Below are 19,493 nucleotides of genomic sequence, written 5' to 3'. Positions count from 1 at the left end.
GACATTTTGAAAGGACCCCGCACGTTTAGTATGGAAAATGGCTTTCCGTGAATTTGGCTGAATTTTTGATATGTTGTAGTTCTTGATGAACTGATCAGAAAAGTCCTCAGCCACATAGCTCAAAAATGGACAGTTTTCGAGATATGGAGCTTTGAAAATGGATTTTTTGCAATTTTCGGGGTTTTTGCTCATCAATCGGGAAGCTCTCATTTCTGGTTTTGATGGAATTTGGATGTTTGGCGGCCAGAACCCGACTGAGAAATGATCTTCCTTGGTTATATTAGGCACCGCCATCGATAATTTTTTATACACTGCTCCACATTGGCTATGAAATGAGATACAAAATCCAAGATCTTCCATACATCTTTTCATGCCACAAGATGACGTCAAAATAATTCACATGACCGAGAAACGACATATTGTGAGATTTTCTTAAGAGAGACCATAATAACTGAATCCTCATATATGTGATGTCCAATAATATCAAATATGTTAGCAAAAATGTTCATAACCAGGCACCGCGAGCTGTTATGGGGGAAAATGGGAAAATCATAATCATATATCCTCAGGGATAACAATTGTGATCACTATTGATGTCATTTACATATGATATGTGATTTGTTTCTCACAAATCTCGATAATCTGACAATGGGGTGCTAAGACATTTTCCTCAGAATGTCTCGAAATTGATGATAGCATCTCACAGACAAACGAATCCGTGAAAATGTCTGCAGTTTTGATACAATATAGTACTATCCGTGTAGAATATGCTCAGTTCATCAAGAACTACAACATATCAAAAATTCAGCCAAATTCACGGAAAGCCATTTTCCATACTAAACGTGCGGGGTCCTTTGAAAACGTTTTGATTTGAGGGATCTGTGACGAATAATTCAGGAGATGAAACGATTTTTAGAGGCAAATTCAATTTTTTCCCAAATTTCGAGTTCAAATTCCCCCAAAACCGGAAGTTCTACGAAGAATCGGTGAGCGATGCCATAATTCACGATCTCTGATAAGCCGAATTTCGATCTCACCTGAAAAATTTTTTGTCCAAAAATTTTCGTAAAATTTTCTATACCTGACCCTTAAAAATTTTTTGAAAAATAAAAGTTCTTTCATGGGAATATTGTGTCATTTTATCGATTGATTCGACTATGTAGATTACGAAAATGCTTGCAGTTGTGCGGTCAGTACATTATTTCATAAATTATAGGCAAAAATATGAAACTTTCAAAGAAAAAATTGATAATTTTCCCGAAGCTGCCACTTCTTCTGGCCATGGGCTACGCACTTGAAACTCCACTGTGTTTTAGAGCGGAACTTGAAGTTTGAAAATGTTTTTATTTGAGGGATCTGTGACGAATAATTCAGGAGATATAACGATTTTTAGAGGCAAATTCAATTTTTTCCCAAATTTCGAGTTCAAATTCCCCCAAAACCGGGAGCTCTACGAAGAATCGGTGAGCGATGCCATAATTCACGATCTCTGATTAGCCGAATTTCGATCGCACCTGAAAAATTTTTTGTCCAAAAATTTTCGTAAAATTTTCTATACCTGAACCTTAAAATTTTTTTGAAAAATAAAAGTTCTTTCATGGGAATATTGTGTCATTTTATTGATTGATTCGACTATGTAGATTAAGAAAATGCTTGCAGTTGTGCGGTCAGTACATTATTGCATAAATTATAGGCAAAAATATGAAACTTTCAAAGAAAAAATTGATAATATTCCCGAAGCTGCCACTTTTTCTGGCCATGGGCTACGCACTTGAAACTCCACTATGTTTTAGAGCGGAATTTGAAGTTTGAAAACGTTTTTATTTGAGGGATCTGTGACGAATAATTCAGGAGATATAACGATTTTTAGAGGCAAATTCAATTTTTTCCCAAATTTCGAGTTCAAATTCCCCCAAAACCGGGAGCTCTACGAAGAATCGGTGAGCGATGCCATAATTCACGATCTCTGATTAGCCGAATTTCGATCGCACCTGAAAAATTTTTTGTCCAAAAATTTTCGTAAAATTTTCTATACCTGAACCTTAAAATTTTTTTGAAAAATAAAAGTTCTTTCATGGGAATATTGTGTCATTTTATTGATTGATTCGACTATGTAGATTACGAAAATGCTTGCAGTTGTGCGGTCAGTACATTATTGCATAAATTATAGGCAAAAATATGAAACTTTCAAAGAAAAAATTGATAATATTCCCGAAGCTGCCACTTTTTCTGGCCATGGGCTACGCACTTGAAACTCCACTATGTTTTAGAGCGGAATTTGAAGTTTGAAAACGTTTTTATTTGAGGGATCTGTGACGAATAATTCAGGAGATATAACGATTTTTAGAGGCAAATTCAATTTTTTCCCAAATTTCGAGTTCAAATTCCCCCAAAACCGGGAGCTCTACGAAGAATCGGTGAGCGATGCCATAATTTACGATCTCTGATTAGCCGAATTTCGATCTCACCTGAAAAATTTTTTGTCCAAAAATTTTCGTAAAATTTTCTATACCTGACCCTTAAAAATTTTTTTGAAAATAAAAGTTCTTTCATGGAAATATTGTGTCATTTTATTGATTGATTCGACTATGTAGATTACGAAAATGCTTGCAGTTGTGCGGTCAGTACATTATTTCATAAATTATAGGCAAAAATATGAAACTTTCAAAGAAAAAATTGATAATTTTCCCGAAGCTGCCACTTCTTCTGGCCATGGGCTACGCACTTGAAACTCCACTATGTTTTAGAGCGGAACTTGAAGTTTGAAAACGTTTTTATTTGAAGGATCTGTGACGAATAATTCAGGAGATATAACGATTTTTAGAGGCAAATTCAATTTTTTCCCAAATTTCGAGTTCAAATTCCCCCAAAACCGGGAGCTCTACGAAGAATCGGTGAGCGATGCCATAATTCACGATCTCTGATAAGCCGAATTTCGATCTCACCTGAAAAATTTTTTGTCCAAAAATTTTCGTAAAATTTTCTATACCTGACCCTTAAAAATTTTTTGAAAAATAAAAGTTCTTTCATGGGAATATTGTGTCATTTTATCGATTGATTCGACTATGTAGATTACGAAAATGCTTGCAGTTGTGCGGTCAGTACATTATTTCATAAATTATAGGCAAAAATATGAAACTTTCAAAGAAAAAATTGATAATTTTCCCGAAGCTGCCACTTCTTCTGGCCATGGGCTACGCACTTGAAACTCCACTGTGTTTTAGAGCGGAACTTGAAGTTTGAAAATGTTTTTATTTGAGGGATCTGTGACGAATAATTCAGGAGATATAACGATTTTTAGAGGCAAATTCAATTTTTTCCCAAATTTCGAGTTCAAATTCCCCCAAAACCGGGAGCTCTACGAAGAATCGGTGAGCGATGCCATAATTCACGATCTCTGATTAGCCGAATTTCGATCGCACCTGAAAAATTTTTTGTCCAAAAATTTTCGTAAAATTTTCTATACCTGAACCTTAAAATTTTTTTGAAAAATAAAAGTTCTTTCATGGGAATATTGTGTCATTTTATTGATTGATTCGACTATGTAGATTACGAAAATGCTTGCAGTTGTGCGGTCAGTACATTATTGCATAAATTATAGGCAAAAATATGAAACTTTCAAAGAAAAAATTGATAATATTCCCGAAGCTGCCACTTTTTCTGGCCATGGGCTACGCACTTGAAACTCCACTATGTTTTAGAGCGGAATTTGAAGTTTGAAAACGTTTTTATTTGAGGGATCTTGGACGAATAATTCAGGAGATATAACGATTTTTAGAGGCAAATTCAATTTTTTCCAAAATTTCGAGTTCAAATTCCCCCAAAACCGGGAGCTCTACGAAGAATCGGTGAGCGATGCCATAATTTACGATCTCTGATTAGCCGAATTTCGATCTCACCTGAAAAATTTTTTGTCCAAAAATTTTCGTAAAATTTTCTATACCTGACCCTTAAAAATTTTTTTAAAAATAAAAGTTCTTTCATGGAAATATTGTGTCATTTTATTGATTGATTCGACTATGTAGATTACGAAAATGCTTGCAGTTGTGCGGTCAGTACATTATTTCATAAATTATAGGCAAAAATATGAAACTTTCAAAGAAAAAATTGATAATTTTCCCGAAGCTGCCACTTCTTCTGGCCATGGGCTACGCACTTGAAACTCCACTATGTTTTAGAGCGGAACTTGAAGTTTGAAAACGTTTTTATTTGAAGGATCTGTGACGAATAATTCAGGAGATATAACGATTTTTAGAGGCAAATTCAATTTTTTCCCAAATTTCGAGTTCAAATTCCCCCAAAACCGGGAGCTCTACGAAGAATCGGTGAGCGATGCCATAATTCACGATCTCTGATAAGCCGAATTTCGATCTCACCTGAAAAATTTTTTGTCCAAAAATTTTCGTAAAATTTTCTATACCTGACCCTTAAAAATTTTTTGAAAAATAAAAGTTCTTTCATGGGAATATTGTGTCATTTTATCGATTGATTCGACTATGTAGATTACGAAAATGCTTGCAGTTGTGCGGTCAGTACATTATTTCATAAATTATAGGCAAAAATATGAAACTTTCAAAGAAAAAATTGATAATTTTCCCGAAGCTGCCACTTCTTCTGGCCATGGGCTACGCACTTGAAACTCCACTGTGTTTTAGAGCGGAACTTGAAGTTTGAAAATGTTTTTATTTGAGGGATCTGTGACGAATAATTCAGGAGATATAACGATTTTTAGAGGCAAATTCAATTTTTTCCCAAATTTCGAGTTCAAATTCCCCCAAAACCGGGAGCTCTACGAAGAATCGGTGAGCGATGCCATAATTCACGATCTCTGATTAGCCGAATTTCGATCGCACCTGAAAAATTTTTTGTCCAAAAATTTTCGTAAAATTTTCTATACCTGAACCTTAAAATTTTTTTGAAAAATAAAAGTTCTTTCATGGGAATATTGTGTCATTTTATTGATTGATTCGACTATGTAGATTAAGAAAATGCTTGCAGTTGTGCGGTCAGTACATTATTGCATAAATTATAGGCAAAAATATGAAACTTTCAAAGAAAAAATTGATAATATTCCCGAAGCTGCCACTTTTTCTGGCCATGGGCTACGCACTTGAAACTCCACTATGTTTTAGAGCGGAATTTGAAGTTTGAAAACGTTTTTATTTGAGGGATCTGTGACGAATAATTCAGGAGATATAACGATTTTTAGAGGCAAATTCAATTTTTTCCCAAATTTCGAGTTCAAATTCCCCCAAAACCGGGAGCTCTACGAAGAATCGGTGAGCGATGCCATAATTCACGATCTCTGATTAGCCGAATTTCGATCGCACCTGAAAAATTTTTTGTCCAAAAATTTTCGTAAAATTTTCTATACCTGAACCTTAAAATTTTTTTGAAAAATAAAAGTTCTTTCATGGGAATATTGTGTCATTTTATTGATTGATTCGACTATGTAGATTACGAAAATGCTTGCAGTTGTGCGGTCAGTACATTATTGCATAAATTATAGGCAAAAATATGAAACTTTCAAAGAAAAAATTGATAATATTCCCGAAGCTGCCACTTTTTCTGGCCATGGGCTACGCACTTGAAACTCCACTATGTTTTAGAGCGGAATTTGAAGTTTGAAAACGTTTTTATTTGAGGGATCTTGGACGAATAATTCAGGAGATATAACGATTTTTAGAGGCAAATTCAATTTTTTCCAAAATTTCGAGTTCAAATTCCCCCAAAACCGGGAGCTCTACGAAGAATCGGTGAGCGATGCCATAATTTACGATCTCTGATTAGCCGAATTTCGATCTCACCTGAAAAATTTTTTGTCCAAAAATTTTCGTAAAATTTTCTATACCTGACCCTTAAAAATTTTTTTAAAAATAAAAGTTCTTTCATGGAAATATTGTGTCATTTTATTGATTGATTCGACTATGTAGATTACGAAAATGCTTGCAGTTGTGCGGTCAGTACATTATTTCATAAATTATAGGCAAAAATATGAAACTTTCAAAGAAAAAATTGATAATTTTCCCGAAGCTGCCACTTCTTCTGGCCATGGGCTACGCACTTGAAACTCCACTATGTTTTAGAGCGGAACTTGAAGTTTGAAAACGTTTTTATTTGAAGGATCTGTGACGAATAATTCAGGAGATATAACGATTTTTAGAGGCAAATTCAATTTTTTCCCAAATTTCGAGTTCAAATTCCCCCAAAACCGGGAGCTCTACGAAGAATCGGTGAGCGATGCCATAATTCACGATCTCTGATAAGCCGAATTTCGATCTCACCTGAAAAATTTTTTGTCCAAAAATTTTCGTAAAATTTTCTATACCTGACCCTTAAAAATTTTTTGAAAAATAAAAGTTCTTTCATGGGAATATTGTGTCATTTTATCGATTGATTCGACTATGTAGATTACGAAAATGCTTGCAGTTGTGCGGTCAGTACATTATTTCATAAATTATAGGCAAAAATATGAAACTTTCAAAGAAAAAATTGATAATTTTCCCGAAGCTGCCACTTCTTCTGGCCATGGGCTACGCACTTGAAACTCCACTGTGTTTTAGAGCGGAACTTGAAGTTTGAAAATGTTTTTATTTGAGGGATCTGTGACGAATAATTCAGGAGATATAACGATTTTTAGAGGCAAATTCAATTTTTTCCCAAATTTCGAGTTCAAATTCCCCCAAACCGGGAGCTCTACGAAGAATCGGTGAGCGATGCCATAATTCACGATCTCTGATTAGCCGAATTTCGATCGCACCTGAAAAATTTTTTGTCCAAAAATTTTCGTAAAATTTTCTATACCTGAACCTTAAAATTTTTTTGAAAAATAAAAGTTCTTTCATGGGAATATTGTGTCATTTTATTGATTGATTCGACTATGTAGATTAAGAAAATGCTTGCAGTTGTGCGGTCAGTACATTATTGCATAAATTATAGGCAAAAATATGAAACTTTCAAAGAAAAAATTGATAATATTCCCGAAGCTGCCACTTTTTCTGGCCATGGGCTACGCACTTGAAACTCCACTATGTTTTAGAGCGGAATTTGAAGTTTGAAAACGTTTTTATTTGAGGGATCTGTGACGAATAATTCAGGAGATATAACGATTTTTAGAGGCAAATTCAATTTTTTCCCAAATTTCGAGTTCAAATTCCCCCAAAACCGGGAGCTCTACGAAGAATCGGTGAGCGATGCCATAATTCACGATCTCTGATTAGCCGAATTTCGATCGCACCTGAAAAATTTTTTGTCCAAAAATTTTCGTAAAATTTTCTATACCTGAACCTTAAAATTTTTTTGAAAAATAAAAGTTCTTTCATGGGAATATTGTGTCATTTTATTGATTGATTCGACTATGTAGATTACGAAAATGCTTGCAGTTGTGCGGTCAGTACATTATTGCATAAATTAGAGGCAAAAATATGAAACTTTCAAAGAAAAAATTGATAATATTCCCGAAGCTGCCACTTTTTCTGGCCATGGGCTACGCACTTGAAACTCCACTATGTTTTAGAGCGGAATTTGAAGTTTGAAAACGTTTTTATTTGAGGGATCTGTGACGAATAATTCAGGAGATATAACGATTTTTAGAGGCAAATTCAATTTTTTCCCAAATTTCGAGTTCAAATTCCCCCAAAACCGGGAGCTCTACGAAGAATCGGTGAGCGATGCCATAATTTACGATCTCTGATTAGCCGAATTTCGATCTCACCTGAAAAATTTTTTGTCCAAAAATTTTCGTAAAATTTTCTATACCTGACCCTTAAAAATTTTTTTGAAAATAAAAGTTCTTTCATGGAAATATTGTGTCATTTTATTGATTGATTCGACTATGTAGATTACGAAAATGCTTGCAGTTGTGCGGTCAGTACATTATTTCATAAATTATAGGCAAAAATATGAAACTTTCAAAGAAAAAATTGATAATTTTCCCGAAGCTGCCACTTCTTCTGGCCATGGGCTACGCACTTGAAACTCCACTATGTTTTAGAGCGGAACTTGAAGTTTGAAAACGTTTTTATTTGAAGGATCTGTGACGAATAATTCAGGAGATATAACGATTTTTAGAGGCAAATTCAATTTTTTCCCAAATTTCGAGTTCAAATTCCCCCAAAACCGGGAGCTCTACGAAGAATCGGTGAGCGATGCCATAATTCACGATCTCTGATAAGCCGAATTTCGATCTCACCTGAAAAATTTTTTGTCCAAAAATTTTCGTAAAATTTTCTATACCTGACCCTTAAAAATTTTTTGAAAAATAAAAGTTCTTTCATGGGAATATTGTGTCATTTTATCGATTGATTCGACTATGTAGATTACGAAAATGCTTGCAGTTGTGCGGTCAGTACATTATTTCATAAATTATAGGCAAAAATATGAAACTTTCAAAGAAAAAATTGATAATTTTCCCGAAGCTGCCACTTCTTCTGGCCATGGGCTACGCACTTGAAACTCCACTGTGTTTTAGAGCGGAACTTGAAGTTTGAAAATGTTTTTATTTGAGGGATCTGTGACGAATAATTCAGGAGATATAACGATTTTTAGAGGCAAATTCAATTTTTTCCCAAATTTCGAGTTCAAATTCCCCCAAAACCGGGAGCTCTACGAAGAATCGGTGAGCGATGCCATAATTCACGATCTCTGATTAGCCGAATTTCGATCGCACCTGAAAAATTTTTTGTCCAAAAATTTTCGTAAAATTTTCTATACCTGAACCTTAAAATTTTTTTGAAAAATAAAAGTTCTTTCATGGGAATATTGTGTCATTTTATTGATTGATTCGACTATGTAGATTACGAAAATGCTTGCAGTTGTGCGGTCAGTACATTATTGCATAAATTATAGGCAAAAATATGAAACTTTCAAAGAAAAAATTGATAATATTCCCGAAGCTGCCACTTTTTCTGGCCATGGGCTACGCACTTGAAACTCCACTATGTTTTAGAGCGGAATTTGAAGTTTGAAAACGTTTTTATTTGAGGGATCTGTGACGAATAATTCAGGAGATATAACGATTTTTAGAGGCAAATTCAATTTTTTCCCAAATTTCGAGTTCAAATTCCCCCAAAACCGGGAGCTCTACGAAGAATCGGTGAGCGATGCCATAATTCACGATCTCTGATTAGCCGAATTTCGATCGCACCTGAAAAATTTTTTGTCCAAAAATTTTCGTAAAATTTTCTATACCTGAACCTTAAAATTTTTTTGAAAAATAAAAGTTCTTTCATGGGAATATTGTGTCATTTTATTGATTGATTCGACTATGTAGATTACGAAAATGCTTGCAGTTGTGCGGTCAGTACATTATTGCATAAATTATAGGCAAAAATATGAAACTTTCAAAGAAAAAATTGATAATATTCCCGAAGCTGCCACTTTTTCTGGCCATGGGCTACGCACTTGAAACTCCACTATGTTTTAGAGCGGAATTTGAAGTTTGAAAACGTTTTTATTTGAGGGATCTGTGACGAATAATTCAGGAGATATAACGATTTTTAGAGGCAAATTCAATTTTTTCCCAAATTTCGAGTTCAAATTCCCCCAAAACCGGGAGCTCTACGAAGAATCGTTGAGCGATGCCATAATTCACGATCTCTGATTAGCCGAATTTCGATCGCACCTGAAAAATTTTTTGTCCAAAAATTTTCGTAAAATTTTCTATACCTGAACCTTAAAATTTTTTTGAAAATAAAAGTTCTTTCATGGAAATATTGTGTCATTTTATCGATTGATTCGACTATGTAGATTACGAAAATGCTTGCAGTTGTGCGGTCAGTACATTATTGCATAAATTATAGGCAAAAATATGAAACTTTCAAAGAAAAAATTGATAATATTCCCGAAGCTGCCACTTTTTCTGGCCATGGGCTACGCACTTGAAACTCCACTATGTTTTAGAGCGGAATTTGAAGTTTGAAAACGTTTTTATTTGAGGGATCTTGGACGAATAATTCAGGAGATATAACGATTTTTAGAGGCAAATTCAATTTTTTCCCAAATTTCGAGTTCAAATTCCCCCAAAACCGGGAGCTCTACGAAGAATCAGTGAGCGATGCCATAATTTACGATCTCTGATTAGCCGAATTTCGATCTCACCTGAAAAATTTTTTGTCCAAAAATTTTCGTAAAATTTTCTATACCTGACCCTTAAAAATTTTTTGAAAAATAAAAGTTCTTTCATGAGAATATTGCGTCATCTTATTGATTGATTCGACTATGTAGATTACGAAAATGCTTGCAGTTGTGCGGTCAGTACATTATTTCATAAATTATAGGCAAAATATGAAACTTTCAAAGAAAAAATTGATAATTTTCCCGAAGCTGCCACTTCTTCTGGCCATGGGCTACGCACTTGAAACTCCACTATGTTTTAGAGCGGAACTTGAAGTTTGAAAACGTTTTTATTTGAGGGATCTGTGACGAATAATTCAGGAGATATAACGATTTTTAGAGGCAAATTCAATTTTTTCCCAAATTTCGAGTTCAAATTCCCCCAAAACCGGGAGCTCTACGAAGAATTGGTGAGCGATGCCATAATTAACGATCTCTGATTAGCCGAATTTCGATCTCACCTGAAAAATTTTTTGTCCAAAAATTTTCGTAAAATTTTCTATACCTGACCCTTAAAATTTTTTTGAAAAATAAAAGTTCTTTCATGGGAATATTGTGTCATTTTATCGATTGATTCGACTACATAGATTACGAAAATGCTTGCAGTTGTGCGGTCAGTACATTATTTCATAAATTATAGGCAAAAATATGAAACTTTCAAAGAAAAAATTGATAATTTTCCCGAAGCTGCCACTTCTTCTGGCCATGGGCTACGCACTTGAAACTCCACTATGTTTTAGAGCGGAACTTGAAGTTTGAAAACGTTTTTATTTGAGGGATCTGTGACGAATAATTCAGGAGATATAACGATTTTTAGAGGCAAATTCAATTTTTTCCCAAATTTCGAGTTCAAATTCCCCCAAAACCGGGAGCTATACGAAGAATCGGTGAGCGATGCCATAATTCACGATCTCTGATTAGCCGAATTTCGATCGCACCTGAAAAATTTTTTGTCCAAAAATTTTCGTAAAATTTTCTATACCTGAACCTTAAAATTTTTTTGAAAAATAAAAGTTCTTTCATGGGAATATTGTGTCATTTTATTGATTGATTCGACTATGTAGATTACGAAAATGCTTGCAGTTGTGCGGTCAGTACATTATTGCATAAATTATAGGCAAAAATATGAAACTTTCAAAGAAAAAATTGATAATATTCCCGAAGCTGCCACTTTTTCTGGCCATGGGCTACGCACTTGAAACTCCACTATGTTTTAGAGCGGAATTTGAAGTTTGAAAACGTTTTTATTTGAGGGATCTTGGACGAATAATTCAGGAGATATAACGATTTTTAGAGGCAAATTCAATTTTTTCCCAAATTTCGAGTTCAAATTCCCCCAAAACCGGGAGCTCTACGAAGAATCAGTGAGCGATGCCATAATTTACGATCTCTTATTAGCCGAATTTCGATCTCACCTGAAAAATTTTTTGTCCAAAAATTTTCGTAAAATTTTCTATACCTGACCCTTAAAAATTTTTTGAAAAATAAAAGTTCTTTCATGAGAATATTGCGTCATCTTATTGATTGATTCGACTATGTAGATTACGAAAATGCTTGCAGTTGTGCGGTCAGTACATTATTTCATAAATTATAGGCAAAATATGAAACTTTCAAAGAAAAAATTGATAATTTTCCCGAAGCTGCCATTTCTTCTGGCCATGGGCTACGCACTTGAAACTCCACTATGTTTTAGAGCGGAACTTGAAGTTTGAAAACGTTTTTATTTGAGGGATCTGTGACGAATAATTCAGGAGATATAACGATTTTTAGAGGCAAATTCAATTTTTTCCCAAATTTCGAGTTCAAATTCCCCCAAAACCGGGAGCTCTACGAAGAATTGGTGAGCGATGCCATAATTAACGATCTCTGATTAGCCGAATTTCGATCTCACCTGAAAAATTTTTTGTCCAAAAATTTTCGTAAAATTTTCTATACCTGACCCTTAAAATTTTTTTGAAAAATAAAAGTTCTTTCATGGGAATATTGTGTCATTTTATCGATTGATTCGACTACATAGATTACGAAAATGCTTGCAGTTGTGCGGTCAGTACATTATTTCATAAATTATAGGCAAAAATATGAAACTTTCAAAGAAAAAATTGATAATTTTCCCGAAGCTGCCACTTCTTCTGGCCATGGGCTACGCACTTGAAACTCCACTATGTTTCAGAGCGGAACTTGAAATTTGAAAACGTTTTTATTTGAGGGATCTGTGACGAATAATTCAGGAGATATAACGATTTTTAGAGGCAAATTCAATTTTTTCCCAAATTTCGAGTTCAAATTCCCCCAAAACCGGGAGCTCTACGAAGAATCGGTGAGCGATGCCATAATTCACGATCTCTGATTAGCCGAATTTCGATCGCACCTGAAAAATTTTTTGTCCAAAAATTTTCGTAAAATTTTCTATACCTGAACCTTAAAATTTTTTTGAAAAATAAAAGTTCTTTCATGGGAATATTGTGTCATTTTATTGATTGATTCGACTATGTAGATTACGAAAATGCTTGCAGTTGTGCGGTCAGTACATTATTGCATAAATTATAGGCAAAAATATGAAACTTTCAAAGAAAAAATTGATAATATTCCCGAAGCTGCCACTTTTTCTGGCCATGGGCTACGCACTTGAAACTCCACTATGTTTTAGAGCGGAATTTGAAGTTTGAAAACGTTTTTATTTGAGGGATCTTGGACGAATAATTCAGGAGATATAACGATTTTTAGAGGCAAATTCAATTTTTTCCCAAATTTCGAGTTCAAATTCCCCCAAAACCGGGAGCTCTACGAAGAATCAGTGAGCGATGCCATAATTTACGATCTCTGATTAGCCGAATTTCGATCTCACCTGAAAAATTTTTTGTCCAAAAATTTTCGTAAAATTTTCTATACCTGACCCTTAAAAATTTTTTGAAAAATAAAAGTTCTTTCATGGGAATATTGTGTCATTTTATTGATTGATTCGACTATGTAGATTACGAAAATGCTTGCAGTTGTGCGGTCAGTACATTATTGCATAAATTATAGGCAAAAATATGAAACTTTCAAAGAAAAAATTGATAATATTCCCGAAGCTGCCACTTTTTCTGGCCATGGGCTACGCACTTGAAACTCCACTATGTTTTAGAGCGGAACTTGAAGTTTGAAAACGTTTTTATTTGAGGGATCTTGGACGAATAATTCAGGAGATATAACGATTTTTAGAGGCAAATTCAATTTTTTCCCAAATTTCGAGTTCAAATTCCCCCAAAACCGGGAGCTCTACGAAGAATCAGTGAGCGATGCCATAATTTACGATCTCTGATTAGCCGAATTTCGATCTCACCTGAAAAATTTTTTGTCCAAAAATTTTCGTAAAATTTTCTATACCTGACCCTTAAAAATTTTTTGAAAAATAAAAGTTCTTTCATGAGAATATTGCGTCATCTTATTGATTGATTCGACTATGTAGATTACGAAAATGCTTGCAGTTGTGCGGTCAGTACATTATTTCATAAATTATAGGCAAAATATGAAACTTTCAAAGAAAAAATTGATAATTTTCCCGAAGCTGCCACTTCTTCTGGCCATGGGCTACGCACTTGAAACTCCACTATGTTTCAGAGCGGAACTTGAAATTTGAAAACGTTTTTATTTGAGGGATCTGTGACGAATAATTCAGGAGATATAACGATTTTTAGAGGCAAATTCAATTTTTTCCCAAATTTCGAGTTCAAATTCCCCCAAAACCGGGAGCTCTACGAAGAATCGGTGAGCGATGCCATAATTCACGATCTCTGATTAGCCGAATTTCGATCGCACCTGAAAAATTTTTTGTCCAAAAATTTTCGTAAAATTTTCTATACCTGAACCTTAAAAATTTTTTGAAAAATAAAAGTTCTTTCATGGGAATATTGTGTCATTTTATCGATTGATTCGACTACATAGATTACGAAAATGCTTGCAGTTGTGCGGTCAGTACATTATTTCATAAATTATAGGCAAAAATATGAAACTTTCAAAGAAAAAATTGATAATTTTCCCGAAGCTGCCACTTCTTCTGGCCATGGGCTACGCACTTGAAACTCCACTATGTTTCAGAGCGGAACTTGAAATTTGAAAACGTTTTTATTTGAGGGATCTGTGACGAATAATTCAGGAGATATAACGATTTTTAGAGGCAAATTCAATTTTTTCCCAAATTTCGAGTTCAAATTCCCCCAAAACCGGGAGCTCTACGAAGAATCGGTGAGCGATGCCATAATTCACGATCTCTGATTAGCCGAATTTCGATCGCACCTGAAAAATTTTTTGTCCAAAAATTTTCGTAAAATTTTCTATACCTGAACCTTAAAATTTTTTTGAAAAATAAAAGTTCTTTCATGGGAATATTGTGTCATTTTATTGATTGATTCGACTATGTAGATTACGAAAATGCTTGCAGTTGTGCGGTCAGTACATTATTGCATAAATTATAGGCAAAAATATGAAACTTTCAAAGAAAAAATTGATAATATTCCCGAAGCTGCCACTTTTTCTGGCCATGGGCTACGCACTTGAAACTCCACTATGTTTTAGAGCGGAATTTGAAGTTTGAAAACGTTTTTATTTGAGGGATCTTGGACGAATAATTCAGGAGATATAACGATTTTTAGAGGCAAATTCAATTTTTTCCCAAATTTCGAGTTCAAATTCCCCCAAAACCGGGAGCTCTACGAAGAATCAGTGAGCGATGCCATAATTTACGATCTCTGATTAGCCGAATTTCGATCTCACCTGAAAAATTTTTTGTCCAAAAATTTTCGTAAAATTTTCTATACCTGACCCTTAAAAATTTTTTGAAAAATAAAAGTTCTTTCATGAGAATATTGCGTCATCTTATTGATTGATTCGACTATGTAGATTACGAAAATGCTTGCAGTTGTGCGGTCAGTACATTATTTCATAAATTATAGGCAAAATATGAAACTTTCAAAGAAAAAATTGATAATTTTCCCGAAGCTGCCACTTCTTCTGGCCATGGGCTACGCACTTGAAACTCCACTATGTTTTAGAGCGGAACTTGAAGTTTGAAAACGTTTTTATTTGAGGGATCTGTGACGAATAATTCAGGAGATATAACGATTTTTAGAGGCAAATTCAATTTTTTCCCAAATTTCGAGTTCAAATTCCCCCAAAACCGGGAGCTCTACGAAGAATTGGTGAGCGATGCCATAATTAACGATCTCTGATTAGCCGAATTTCGATCTCACCTGAAAAATTTTTTGTCCAAAAATTTTCGTAAAATTTTCTATACCTGACCCTTAAAATTTTTTTGAAAAATAAAAGTTCTTTCATGGGAATATTGTGTCATTTTATCGATTGATTCGACTACATAGATTACGAAAATGCTTGCAGTTGTGCGGTCAGTACATTATTTCATAAATTATAGGCAAAAATATGAAACTTTCAAAGAAAAAAATTGATAATTTTCCCGAAGCTGCCACTTCTTCTGGCCATGGGCTACGCACTTGAAACTCCACTATGTTTTAGAGCGGAACTTGAAGTTTGAAAACGTTTTTATTTGAGGGATCTGTGACGAATAATTCAGGAGATATAACGATTTTTAGAGGCAAATTCAATTTTTTCCCAAATTTCGAGTTCAAATTCCCCCAAAACCGGGAGCTCTACGAAGAATCGGTGAGCGATGCCATAATTCACGATCTCTGATTAGCCGAATTTCGATCGCACCTGAAAAATTTTTTGTCCAAAAATTTTCGTAAAATTTTCTATACCTGAACCTTAAAATTTTTTTGAAAAATAAAAGTTCTTTCATGGGAATATTGTGTCATTTTATTGATTGATTCGACTATGTAGATTACGAAAATGCTTGCAGTTGTGCGGTCAGTACATTATTGCATAAATTATAGGCAAAAATATGAAACTTTCAAAGAAAAAATTGATAATATTCCCGAAGCTGCCACTTTTTCTGGCCATGGGCTACGCACTTGAAACTCCACTATGTTTTAGAGCGGAATTTGAAGTTTGAAAACGTTTTTATTTGAGGGATCTTGGACGAATAATTCAGGAGATATAACGATTTTTAGAGGCAAATTCAATTTTTTCCCAAATTTCGAGTTCAAATTCCCCCAAAACCGGGAGCTCTACGAAGAATCAGTGAGCGATGCCATAATTTACGATCTCTGATTAGCCGAATTTCGATCTCACCTGAAAAATTTTTTGTCCAAAAATTTTCGTAAAATTTTCTATACCTGAACCTTAAAATTTTTTTGAAAAATAAAAGTTCTTTCATGAGAATATTGCGTCATCTTATTGATTGATTCGACTATGTAGATTACGAAAATGCTTGCAGTTGTGCGGTCAGTACATTATTTCATAAATTATAGGCAAAATATGAAACTTTCAAAGAAAAAATTGATAATTTTCCCGAAGCTGCCATTTCTTCTGGCCATGGGCTACGCACTTGAAACTCCACTATGTTTTAGAGCGGAACTTGAAGTTTGAAAACGTTTTTATTTGAGGGATCTGTGACGAATAATTCAGGAGATATAACGATTTTTAGAGGCAAATTCAATTTTTTCCCAAATTTCGAGTTCAAATTCCCCCAAAACCGGGAGCTCTACGAAGAATTGGTGAGCGATGCCATAATTAACGATCTCTGATTAGCCGAATTTCGATCTCACCTGAAAAATTTTTTGTCCAAAAATTTTCGTAAAATTTTCTATACCTGAACCTTAAAATTTTTTTGAAAAATAAAAGTTCTTTCATGGGAATATTGTGTCATTTTATTGATTGATTCGACTATGTAGATTACGAAAATGCTTGCAGTTGTGCGGTCAGTACATTATTGCATAAATTATAGGCAAAAATATGAAACTTTCAAAGAAAAAATTGATAATATTCCCGAAGCTGCCACTTTTTCTGGCCATGGGCTACGCACTTGAAACTCCACTATGTTTTAGAGCGGAATTTGAAGTTTGAAAACGTTTTTATTTGAGGGATCTTGGACGAATAATTCAGGAGATATAACGATTTTTAGAGGCAAATTCAATTTTTTCCCAAATTTCGAGTTCAAATTCCCCCAAAACCGGGAGCTCTACGAAGAATCAGTGAGCGATGCCATAATTTACGATCTCTTATTAGCCGAATTTCGATCTCACCTGAAAAATTTTTTGTCCAAAAATTTTCGTAAAATTTTCTATACCTGACCCTTAAAAATTTTTTGAAAAATAAAAGTTCTTTCATGGGAATATTGTGTCATTTTATTGATTGATTCGACTATGTAGATTACGAAAATGCTTGCAGTTGTGCGGTCAGTACATTATTGCATAAATTATAGGCAAAAATATGAAACTTTCAAAGAAAAAATTGATAATATTCCCGAAGCTGCCACTTTTTCTGGCCATGGGCTACGCACTTGAAACTCCACTATGTTTTAGAGCGGAACTTGAAGTTTGAAAACGTTTTTATTTGAGGGATCTTGGACGAATAATTCAGGAGATATAACGATTTTTAGAGGCAAATTCAATTTTTTCCCAAATTTCGAGTTCAAATTCCCCCAAAACCGGGAGCTCTACGAAGAATCAGTGAGCGATGCCATAATTTACGATCTCTGATTAGCCGAATTTCGATCTCACCTGAAAAATTTTTTGTCCAAAAATTTTCGTAAAATTTTCTATACCTGACCCTTAAAAATTTTTTGAAAAATAAAAGTTCTTTCATGGGAATATTGTGTCATTTTATTGATTGATTCGACTATGTAGATTACGAAAATGCTTGCAGTTGTGCGGTCAGTACATTATTGCATAAATTATAGGCAAAAATATGAAACTTTCAAAGAAAAAATTGATAATATTCCCGAAGCTGCCACTTTTTCTGGCCATGGGCTACGCACTTGAAACTCCACTATGTTTTAGAGCGGAACTTGAAGTTTGAAAACGTTTTTATTTGAGGGATCTTGGACGAATAATTCAGGAGATATAACGATTTTTAGAGGCAAATTCAATTTTTTCCCAAATTTCGAGTTCAAATTCCCCCAAAACCGGGAGCTCTACGAAGAATCAGTGAGCGATGCCATAATTTACGATCTCTGATTAGCCGAATTTCGATCTCACCTGAAAAATTTTTTGTCCAAAAATTTTCGTAAAATTTTCTATACCTGACCCTTAAAAATTTTTTGAAAAATAAAAGTTCTTTCATGGGAATATTGTGTCATTTTATTGATTGATTCGACTATGTAGATTACGAAAATGCTTGCAGTTGTGCGGTCAGTACATTATTGCATAAATTATAGGCAAAAATATGAAACTTTCAAAGAAAAAATTGATAATATTCCCGAAGCTGCCACTTTTTCTGGCCATGGGCTACGCACTTGAAACTCCACTATGTTTTAGAGCGGAACTTGAAGTTTGAAAACGTTTTTATTTGAGGGATCTGTGACGAATAATTCAGGAGATATAACGATTTTTAGAGGCAAATTCAATTTTTTCCCAAATTTCGAGTTCAAATTCCCCCAAAACCGGGAGCTCTACGAAGAATTGGTGAGCGATGCCATAATTAACGATCTCTGATTAGCCGAATTTCGATCTCACCTGAAAAATTTTTTGTCCAAAAATTTTCGTAAAATTTTCTATACCTGAACCTTAAAATTTTTTTGGAAAATAAAAGTTCTTTCATGGGAATATTGTGTCATTTTATTGATTGATTCGACTATGTAGATTACGAAAATGCTTGCAGTTGTGCGGTCAGTACATTATTGCATAAATTATAGGCAAAAATATGAAACTTTCAAAGAAAAAATTGATAATATTCCCGAAGCTGCCACTTTTTCTGGCCATGGGCTACGCACTTGAAACTCCACTATGTTTTAGAGCGGAATTTGAAGTTTGAAAACGTTTTTATTTGAGGGATCTGTGACGAATAATTCAGGAGATATAACGATTTTTAGAGGCAAATTCAATTTTTTCCCAAATTTCGAGTTCAAATTCCCCCAAAACCGGGAGCTCTACGAAGAATCAGTGAGCGATGCCATAATTAACGATCTCTGATTAGCCGAATTTCGATCTCACCTGAAAAATTTTTTGTCCAAAAATTTTCGTAAAATTTTCTATACCTGACCCTTAAAATTTTTTTGAAAAATAAAAGTTCTTTCATGGGAATATTGTGTCATTTTATCGATTGATTCGACTACATAGATTACGAAAATGCTTGCAGTTGTGCGGTCAGTACATTATTTCATAAATTATAGGCAAAAATATGAAACTTTCAAAGAAAAAATTGATAATTTTCCCGAAGCTGCCACTTCTTCTGGCCATGGGCTACGCACTCTTGAAACTCCACTATGTTTTAGAGCGGAACTTGAAGTTTGAAAACGTATTTATTTGAGGGATCTGTGACGAATAATT

Source organism: Harmonia axyridis, chromosome X, assembly GCF_914767665.1.
Source record: "Harmonia axyridis chromosome X, icHarAxyr1.1, whole genome shotgun sequence".
Taxonomy (NCBI): domain Eukaryota; kingdom Metazoa; phylum Arthropoda; class Insecta; order Coleoptera; family Coccinellidae; genus Harmonia; species Harmonia axyridis.
The sequence above is the reverse complement of the archived record's forward strand: the minus strand, read 5'-3'. Positions refer to the sequence as shown.